The sequence below is a fragment of the Phyllopteryx taeniolatus genome, chromosome 9, assembly GCF_024500385.1.
Source record: "Phyllopteryx taeniolatus isolate TA_2022b chromosome 9, UOR_Ptae_1.2, whole genome shotgun sequence".
Classification (NCBI taxonomy): Eukaryota; Metazoa; Chordata; class Actinopteri; order Syngnathiformes; family Syngnathidae; genus Phyllopteryx; species Phyllopteryx taeniolatus.
This window is the reverse complement of record NC_084510.1, coordinates 8,125,882-8,136,761: the sequence shown is the minus strand read 5'-3', so window position 1 is coordinate 8,136,761 and position 10,880 is coordinate 8,125,882. Positions and strand designations below refer to the sequence as shown.

At 41.6% G+C, this 10,880-nt stretch overlaps 1 protein-coding gene across 1 annotated transcript in view; it reads left to right on the top strand.

The window, feature by feature from the left end:
- Positions 1–10,880, top strand: part of ccdc120b (coiled-coil domain containing 120b) — a 32,682-nt gene continuing 21,802 nt past the window's right edge. The window contains exon 1 of the mRNA XM_061785271.1: positions 1–417. The gene's annotated coding sequence lies outside the window, so the exon portion shown is untranslated. The remainder of the gene's footprint in view (positions 418–10,880) is intronic.

The following is a 10,880-nucleotide window of genomic DNA, read 5'->3' as shown; positions in this document are numbered from 1 at the left end:
TACGGAAGCGTAGTATTGCGACACTCGTGCGAGTCGAATTAACTCTTACCAGGCGTGAATTTTCGCCACATTTACAACATGTCTGTCAGGACTCTTCGGTTGGATTCCATCGGGGGCGTGCTGCATGTGGGCGGGTCTTCGCGCTCCTTTTAGTCCGCTCAGCTCAACTGGGATGCGAAGCGCTCAGTGACCGAGTTCGTGCGGAGCTACCATGAACGAAGGGGTGAGAACGCGTGTTACGTTCACTTAAAGGTTCATAGCGCAGTTGAAGAAGAAGAAGAAGAAGCAGGAGGAGAAGAAGCAGAAGAAGAAAAAGAAGAAGAAGAAGAAGAAGAGGCAGTCGTGTCACCCAGCAATGATTCTTGTTCCAGGTTTGAGGACCATGGAGACCTCCCAAGGCATCGGTCATGCTCTCCGGTAAGAGAGGATTCATCTCCAAAGTCTTAACACTCATTTAACCTACCGTTTCAGCTTTAAATCAATGAATCCAAAATACAGTGCATAAATATATTTCTAAGTATAGAAACGTGTTTCTTAAATTTTGGGAATCGCGTGTGATACTGTCGTTTGCGGCTATGCAGATGCATGTCTGTGGATGCAGCCTCGCTCGTCCGAGGCACCACTTCAAACGCAATATATGGAAATCATAACAGAATGAACGTCAGCGTATCTTTCCCCAATGTCACGCCTGGTGGCACATGGACGCCGTGAATGTTTGTACGAGTCGTTTTCGGTAACACATGTCGTGGATTGCAAGCACATCTAAAATGAATTAAAGCCTGCAGTCTCACAGGAGAAATGCGTGTCATGCTTCCCCCTGTTGCTGAAGTGTAATGGAGTGAAATGTAGACATAAAGGCGTGTTTCTACGAGTGGGCTCACTTGATTTCTATGGATGCTATCTGCTGTATAAATACTGCTTTCTCCCATGCAGCAGTGTGAAGGCCTATCATTAACAGATTCCTCAACAAGGATGTCTGCCGGGTTCTGAGGGGGAAAAAAAAAAAGGGTCAGTCAATGCCTGCAGGGGGTTGTCCCTAGCAAAAGACCCCTCTCGAAAGTAATGATTGTTGTATGGTCTGTTGTTGTATTTCCCCAAAGGGATGTTACACCTTTCCCAAAGAGACTTTGTTTATTTGATTTATTGCAGCCTTTTCATCCCGATCTCTTTAACACATGCTGCTGTTTGTTTTCCCTCTCTAGTCTCATGTCCACCCATCTGCTTCGCCATGAGCCACTCCCTCTTAACACCACTTTGTATGTTGCTATCAAACATCATGGGGAGTGGATGTTGACCCAGGTCACAGTACATTTAGCCATTAAGTTCATTCGGGGTGACGTTACTCTTTATTTTGCCTATCAGACACAGACTGAAAAGATTCTGGAATATTGGATGTTGTCAGCCTTTTAGGACACTTTTTTTTTGGGAAGCTTGGATTAAAAAGGAAACCTTGTGAGTTCAGGGAATCAAGTCTCAGAGCACATCTGCAATTGTGAAGTCACCCACATTTCTTTCTGAATCACATCAAAACGGTGCTCATGTAATTAGTGCAAGTATATGGATGTGACTACAGTATATGCACTGTGTGTAGTTCTGAAGCCTTACATCAACAAAGTAGATTATAGGTACAGCAGAACATCAAAATGTGGATTTACACACAGATCTGCTTCAAGGTGTTACGGAGAAAAGAGAAAATGTATCAGAATAATCCCCTCTGACGTTTGAGCCACATTCCTTTCTTTATTACTCCCCCCACCTTGGCTTAAGCAGAATCCAGATTTCAGCTATCTCGATTTGTTTCACCCGTAGCAATTGTGTCAAACTTGCAAAGGTGAGTGTCAAGGCCAGAGAAGAGCAGTAACCCGTGTCTGAATTGGTCAGTAAAAGCTAAGCTGCCCTGCTTTTTGCTGATAAAAGTATTATGAATCAGTATTTCAAGAGTATGGAAAGCAGAACTCATGGTGGATATGTGGTTCACCACACCTCCATTAAACCTGAGCTTGGCAACTGCGGCTTCAGACTAATTTGGTCGGCATGGCTCAAGTGGGAGAGCGGTTGTCCCCCAACCCAAAGGTTGTGTGTTTGATTGATGTCAAAAGTGCCCTTGAGCAAGATACTGAACCCCCAGTTGGTCCTGATGCTGCATCATCAGTAGGTGAACATGAGACCTTGAAGGTAGAACAGCCCATTTACCAAGCCCATTTTTTAAACCATGCATAATTGGTTTAATAATTGCTTTCACTAATCGTATAGTGGTTTACTCACCTGACTTCTGCACAGGCAGCGTGGGTTCAATTCCCACTCAACAACGGTGTGAATGTGAGAGTGTGAATAGTTGTCTGTCTGTGATTAACGGGTATCACAGTCCAGGGTGTGGTCTGCCTTTTACCTTACCTCCAACTCCCTGCAACTCTGAACAGAATAAGTGGTACCGAAAATTGTTGGATAATGTTTATGTTTTCCAAATTTTGAACATTGACATCCACAAACATTCTTCCCCATAGGTATTACAGTGGTGCCTTGAGAGACGAGTCGTCGTTCAGCCAATTTTCTGCTTTGACTTGGGAGCAAAAATTTGACAAGCGAGCAGTGTATGGTGGCAGTGAACGCAACTCAACTCACTTCACATCAAGCTGCAGTTTAGCAAATAGTGAACAATTAACGTAATTACTCGTGTATAATGCGCATTCCCCCCAATATGACATGGGTACGTATGACTGCATATATGTGCAGTTGTGCTCATAAGTTTACATACCCTGGCAGAATTTGTGAAATATTTATATACACATATATATATATATATATATATATATATATATTATTTATATTTATATATCTATATGACTGATGACTGAACAACAAACATCATTAATTTATTTATGGTTATGTTTTATTTAATGATAATGCTTTCCTGAAATGCTTAACCGTTTAATTTGAATCCCATTAAAATAAAATTAAATGTGTTTCGCCTGGTCCTTCATGTTTTCTTTAAAGAATTGTACACATCTTACAAATTCTGCCTGGGTAATCAAACATGAGCACAACTGTGTTTTCTTATTTACTAAATAAAAGTAGGGCTGTGAGTTTCAAAATGAGAGGAGGTAAATAAAAAAAAGGATTACGTGTTCAAATCAAGTGCTTAACTTCAGAATGATTCTTTGAAAAAAACTAACAAAATTCAGATAATACTTTGTTTTTGATCATATGGGTAAAAGCAAAATCATGTATTGTAAAAAGGCATTATACATAAGTACTTTGGGGGTGCGTATTATACATGCATTATACACGAGAAATTACGGTAATCAAAAAAGAGTCTTCAAGCTGTTTATTGGCAATCCCAGTTGAAGTTTACCGCCAAACTAAACATCAAACAATGAGAATTACATATTGTGTATTTAAAACAACCACATAACTTTAAGTCATTCTGGTTCGTTTCATTCCAACAACTATGCAAAAGGCCGTACACAGGCTAATGAATAGCATTGGTGTTGTGTTGTTATAACCCTTTAAGCAATGCCTATTTGTAACATAAATGGTGCAGTAATCATTGATAAGTAACACTAGCAGCTAGCCAGTTAGCCACTAGCTAGCTAGCAGTCGACCCCACTGCTTGAGAGACTTGAGAGTCTCACCATCTTCACTATGCTCAGCGCACTCATCCTCGTGATTTGAGCCTTCGCCTTCTTCCGGTTCGTTGTCTTCTTCTGATTGGTTGTGGGCAGGCAACTTTTTCTGACATCCATGCTGGGTTCTGCTCCTTCTGAATGTTTCAAGTTTTTTTTTTTTTTTTTTTAAATTTCATTTCAAGTTCATGTCTCACATACTCAATTGGACAGGTATAACCAATAGTTAAAGGCTTAAGTATCTTTCCAATACAACATTACCCACATAAAACAATATCCACATATCTCACCTAAATAAATGGCACTCACGTCAACTTTTTCACCCAGTGCAGTTCAATATGTGTTTGTGTGCGGGCATTGGGCGAGAATTTGGGGAGGCCGTGATCCTCCTGGGTCTTGATCTGCAGCGCTCGGTATAGATGTCCTGAAAATTGGAAAGGGTGGTTTTGATGGTCCACTCAGCTGGTGTTCCCCATGAGTGTAGAGGTTCTTGAGCAACCTGAAGCGAAGCTTGAATTCTATTAGCTGTCTGAGATGATAAGGAAGCTTGGTTGGCTTGTTTTTTTTAATTTATTTTTTTTACCCGAGTGTAGAGGTGGTGTGACGAGTCTTGGGAAATGTGGATGCTGGCGTACTTGAAGATTTTCCCCCTTCTGCACCTGGGCCCCATTTATGCATAGTAGAAGAAAGATCCTCTGCTGCTTCCCAGAGAAATCCACTATGAGCTCCTGGTGCTGATCTTGGCTGAAAGGAGGTCTAGTGAGGTACATTGATGTTGTCACCCATGATGACTTCCAGGTTTTTATGTCTTTTAAGCACATCCTTTCAGAAAATGTAAAAATTCAAATTCTAAATTGTACCATTGGGCTACCATTGTATACTCTCACTTCACTACGCATCACAGCACAGTAGTGAGTGAGAGATACTCTTGGAGTTATGCTGTTGAGTAGCATGAGTGTGCAGACAGAAGCCACGTTTTCTGCTTATCAAATAATCAAGGCTCGTTGGAGAGGATGAGGGGCCACGGTTGGACCATGTTATCATGATTTGTAACATTTGCAGCCTGAAACAGTTGGACAAGAAGGAGACATTCCCTCTCATCTTAGCGGGAACTGTATAGTTGTAACCCTTGTCTGGTTACCATGTGTATGTTCACAATAGCAGCAGCTGTGTCAACGCCAGCAGTCAACATGAGGGCTGGCTGGCCTCACCTGTGCACAGTTGGTGTGAGATGATGTTTCAGCTGCTCTTTTACACATCAGCTGCTCTAAAGTCGCTTAGTTAACAATCAACTAACAAACATGTTGTGCGTCCCTTTGCAATTACAATGGGACCAGGGCTGCATGACAAAAGCAGAAGTGTGTTTATGTTCGTGCATTGTGTTTTGGCCATTCATCAAGAAAGAAAACTGAAGAGGTCAGAGGTCACTGATGTTAAACAAGAGCGCCCAACTCACAATCGCTGTTGTAGTTTGATGGGATTGAGATCAAGGCCCATGTTCTTCCACATCAAACTCATTGAACATCCCGTTATGGACCTTGTGTTTGGCACTGGGGCACAGTCAAAAAAAGGCTCCAAACCTGTTCAAAATGTCCAAATTAATTGATTTAACCCTAACCCCTGATTAGGGGCCGAAATTAACTTTTTGACTCACCGGCCAAGTTGGCCGGTAGTTGAAAAAAATCCACCGGCCAAGCATATTTTTTTTACCAGCCTAATTATAAAATAATTTTACATTGGGCTGCACAATTTATCGAAAAAAAATATCATCATTGCGATAATGGCATGTGGAATATGTGTGCAGCCCTAATTTTACACATATTTGTATAATACAGTATTATGTTGGATGCAAACTGAGAGATGTCATAGCAACATTAAACAACAGTTATAAGAAAAAATAGTTTGATTTAATGTCCATAAAGTCTGGCCTCACACAATCTTCGTGCAACCGCGTTACAGGCTTCGTGGGATCATACTCCCTAGCACGTGTGCGTCTGTTTCATTTTTCATTATTGAACATTTTAAAGGACTTTTAAGCAGCTTGGAGGCTGAAACATCAGGCTGTCGATGTTTCATTTCATTTAGTTTTAAAGAGTTTGGATTTGCTTAGTAAAACTGCTGATTATTGTATTATGACATTGTTTTAGCTTGTACCGTCAAACCTGTTTTATGTTTGTTGTAGGGCTGTTTTGACCTAGCAAAAAAAAAAAAAAAAAATCTAAATTAATTTTTTCATATCGTCTGATCTTGTCTATTATCCAGATTTTTTAATATTGTTTTAAAACTATTTTAAATAGGCAGTTTTAAAGCATCTGTATTGAAAACTAAAGCTAGAGAGTAGTTCAACATTTTATTAACGCCTTTTGTTAACAACACTCCTCATAGTCAACGATTAAAACAGTAACCCCAACATGATATTAGCATACTTACCTAAGCAAATAAAATACATGTAGAAAAATATAAGAAGACTTTTCACTCAACAGTGCAGTGAATGTAGAAAAACTACACTAGTTTGAAGTCCTGAGTATTTTTGGAGGTACAACATACAAAATAAACAAACTGCCCCCTCGGGGATAGTGAAGATACCTTGAATTGTAAACATTATCATTCTCCAGTTATGATGCTACATACCCTGTTAACATTATTGCTACTTTCAAATGTGCATCATCATTAATAACAATACAGATTAACTAGTATTGCCATTTTACAAACCACCTGTATGATGATTACACGGTTGATTGTTGTTGCTTAAACTGGCCTCACTGCGAGCAGTGGCTAACTGCTAATGCTACTTGTGCTAGCAACAGAGTGACAGGTTGTACTGACTGCAAACGCATTTTTTTGCTTTCCACATTATCACTAGGATGGTACTTCTTCAAAAGAATAAACAATGTTTTTGATGGCACAGACATACCTTACACATCGGCTAGTTAATAGCATTTCTCTACGTCGCTTTGTAGACGCTTCCACACAACCGCCGTCAGCTCCGTCGCCGGGGCGAGGACGGGTGGCCGTCGGCTAAGTTGGCATCTCGATCTCGCTACAGGGCAAGGTGGCCGGGGAGGTGCGGTTTCTTTTTACTCCAGCTACTTGCAAATGGAAGTGGAGCAGGAAAAGGACGTGTCTGATTGGCTGTTGTCACGCCCATCCTGTCATGTTAGATCGAGGAAATATGCACACAGCTGATAACTGAGATTGGCGTTATTAGGAATCCCACCTACTTTCCTGGCAGGACACGCCCAGCTCCAATATTACTGGCTCCCGGACGCACGCCACCGCACTATGATTTGCATGTGTATGTTTGACAAACATTCACTTGAGATTCACTGAGATTCTCTCGCCAAATGGATAATTTAGTCGCATGTGGCGACTGACGAATGTTCATTTCGGATCCTGCCCTTGATGTTTTTTTTTTTTAATTGACATATTCTTTTTAAAATTTTGAATTCAAACAGTTCCCATGTGTTTTAATCATATCTTTGTGACATGTTTTTGTCAAAATACCCTGAAGGATCAAGAATGATGGTAATATTTACACACCCTATTTGAGGTCATGCTGAAATTAACCAATTTTTAGGGCTCAGTCTCGTGCAAGTGAGCAACTGTATTCTACCCACACCACCTTAGCGAGCTCCCGTAATGACAATAAAAGCGTTTTTTTTTTTTTCTTGTCGAAGCAGCAGTTCCAGCGCTACTGTGTGTGTATGTGGCGCATAAACATAACCCTGTGTCGTCAACTTCACCGGCCAATCAAGTATGTGCAGCTCATCAGAAGCTAATGCTGTTTGCTAACGCTAATCTATGCATCCAAAGCAACTCAGTGTGGTTCTGCTTTCCATTTGGCAGGAGAATGTGGGTGTTTCTGCAGGATAGTGCCTCTTCCTGAAAGTGTTTCAGACTCTAGGACTCTGGCTGTCGCTTGAAAGTGGCTGTCTTTTGTCCAGGTGGTGTACCTTACACAAATGCAGCTGACAGCGTGTTTTTAGACCCCTGGGCTTTATAAAAGGCGACAAAAACTAATTCTCTTTAAAAGGCTCTGTGATCATGGCAAGGGAGAAATAATTTTTTTTCCCAGTTGTATCTCAGCTTCCCATTGAATGTTGCAGGCTAAAATGTGAGAAGCAGAAAATAAAGAAGAGCATGGTGCCGTGTGAACGTAGGATTTGAAGCTACTTTGGAGGCCTCTGTGTTAGGCCTGGCAGACTTGAATGTTAGACTTCTTGTTGATTTGCATTCGTGTGACGCGAGCTGCACAGAGGAAGCTCACTCACGTCGCACAGCTCATGTTTTAACCAACATAGAACCTCATACAACCCTCTACGCCAACTCCAATCCCTCACCCCAGTCCATGCAAAACAAAATGTGTTCCATAATCACTTTGCATTTATTTCTTCAGTGTTCATATCGCTCTCTATCCTCCCTTTGATGCAGTTCCCAGTTTATCTGATCCCTCCTACCGGCACTCCCGCAGGCTGCTTTATGGAATGTGATGCAATCCCATGTTGTTATACCTGTATCTCTGCGTCCATCTGCACACCAGATGCTCTAACATTTTGTGCTTAACTTCCACTGTTCTTCCTCTGGTGTGTTTGTCCGACTCCAACATTAACGGTGGCGTGATGCCCGTGGCCGAGTATGGTGTTGTGTCCGGCCACTATGTGCCTTATAGACTCTGGCCCATGAAATCAACACATTCTTGTAAAAAAATAGATGTGTCCTTGTTGAACAGTCACCCATCATGGCTGCTTTCCACTGTTCGGGTTCTATCGGTGAATGCTCGGTGCTATGCCCCACCAGAACACGCTAACTAGTGCAGCTAAGCATGGTGCAGAGCTGCTCCTCTAAGTCACTAATCATCTCCTCCGTGGCGGCGAATAAGCTACACTTCTGACAAGCGTTGTTATCATGAAGGAATGACAAGGAAACAAGCTGTGCTAATTGCTAATCTATCGTGAGGTAGTCACAAAACACCGGAATTATGTGCTTCGGTGATACGGTACACTTTTCACCGAAGTTTGGCTGGAACCAAGTTACAGCGGAGAGTAACCAACTGAACAACAAGCGACACTTCTGACAAGCTTCGTTATCACGAATAATCATCGCACCAGGAATAATTATAATGGTTTTGGATTTTCCATTATAGTTAGTGTTCATTTCATTTTGACTTTTCTTTTTCAAATTCAGTTAGTTTTAATTAGTTTTTAGAATAGGCTTATTAGTGAGTTGGACCCTGGGGATACACTTTTGGCTCGACCCAACTACAAACCCCAGTTCCAATGAAGTTGGGACGTTTTGTAAAATGTAAATAAAAAAACAAATGATTTTAAAATCCTTTTCAACCTATATTGAAATGAATACACTACAAAGACAAGATTTTTAATGTTCAAACTGGTAAAGGTTATTGTATTTTTTTGCAAATATTCACAAATTTTCAATTTGATGCCTGGAGCATGTTTCAAAAAAGCTGGGAATGGGGCATGTTCATCACCGTGTTACATCACCTTTCGTTTTAGCAACACTCAATACACGTTTGGGAACGCCGGACACTAATTGTTGAAGCTTTGTAGGTGGATTTTTTTCCCATTCTTGCTTGATGTACAACTTCAGTTGCTGAACAGTCCGGGGTCTCCGTTCTCATATTTTGCGCGACAAAATACGCCACACATTTTCAAAGATAGACAGGTCTGGACCACGGACAGGCCAGTCTAGTTCTTGCACTCTTTCTTGCATGCTGTTGTAACATGTGCAGAATGTAGCTTGGCATTGTCTTGCAGAAATAAGCAGGGATATCCCTGAAAAAGATGTTGCTTGGATGGCAGCATATACAATATTGCTCCAAAATCTGTATGTACCTTTCAGCATTAATGGTGCTTTCACAGATGTGCAAGTTACCCATGCCATGGGCACTAACACAGCCCCATACCATCACAGATGCTGGCTTTTGAACTTGGCGCTGATAAATATCCAGATGGTCCTTTTCCTCTTTGGCCCAGAGGACACAACATCCATGATTTCCAAAAACAATTTGAAATGTGGACTCGTCAGACCACAGCACACTTTTTCACTTTGTGCCAGTCCATCTCAGACGGGCTTGGGCCCAGAGAAGACAGCAGTGTTTCTGGGTGTTCTTGTTTTTGCTTTGGATGGTACGGTTATTTTTTTTTTAACCTGTCCTGTTCAGGTGGATGGCCATGCATAAGGTTGGATCTGCATGCCTTTTCGTTTTGGAATAGTTTTGCTGTGCAGCAGGGGAATTTGAAATACTCTGTTTATTTTTTTATTTTTTAATTATTTCTGATGCGGCACGGTATCCGACTGGTTAGAGCGTCAGCCTCACAGTTCTGAGGACCGCCTGTGTGGAGTTTGCATGTTCTCCCCGTGCCTGTGTGGGTTTTCTGCGGCACTCCGGTTTCCTCCCACAACCCAAAAACATGCATTAATTGGAGACTCTAAATTGCCCGTAGGTGTGAATGTGAGTGCGAATGGTTGTTCGTTTGTATGTGCCCTGCGATTGTCTGGCAACCAGTTCAGGGTGTACCCCGCCTCCTGCCCGATGACAGCTGGGATAGGCTCCAGCACGCCCGCGACCCTAGTGAGGAGAAGTGGCTCAGAAAATGGATGGATGGAATTATTTCTGATGGTTATTGAAAAGGCAGCTGCACAGAAAAGGGTTTTAGGGGTCAGACAGAGGGACATAATGGACAAGGGGAAGAGGGGTATGCATGGTAGAAGTTTAACTTGCATTTGGAGATGTTGCGACGAAATGTGTTAACTGACAATGAAGTGTTCCTGAGCCCACGTTGCAATATCCTTTACACATTGATTCCAGTTTTTAATGCAGTGCCGCCTAAGGGATCGAAGTTCACTAGCATTCAATGTAGGTTTTTGGCCTTGCCGCTTACATGTAGAGATTTCTCCAGACTGAATCTTTTGATGATATTATGGACCGTAGATGATGAAAACCCTAAACTACTTGCAACTGTACATTGAGAAACTTTGTTCTTAAACTGTTGGACTATTTGCTCACACAGTTGTTCACAAAGTGGTGAACCTTGCCCCATCCTTGCTTGTGAACAACTGAGGCTTTCAGGATGCTTTTTTTTAAGCATTCCTCAACTTTCCCCTGCTTTTTTGGAACATTCAGGATGGCTGAATCCAATTCCAAATGAGAGAATATAAAAAAAAAAAAACAACCAAAACAATAACATTCATCAGTTTGAAAAATCTTGTGTTCAGTTCAGTACAGGTTGAAAAGGA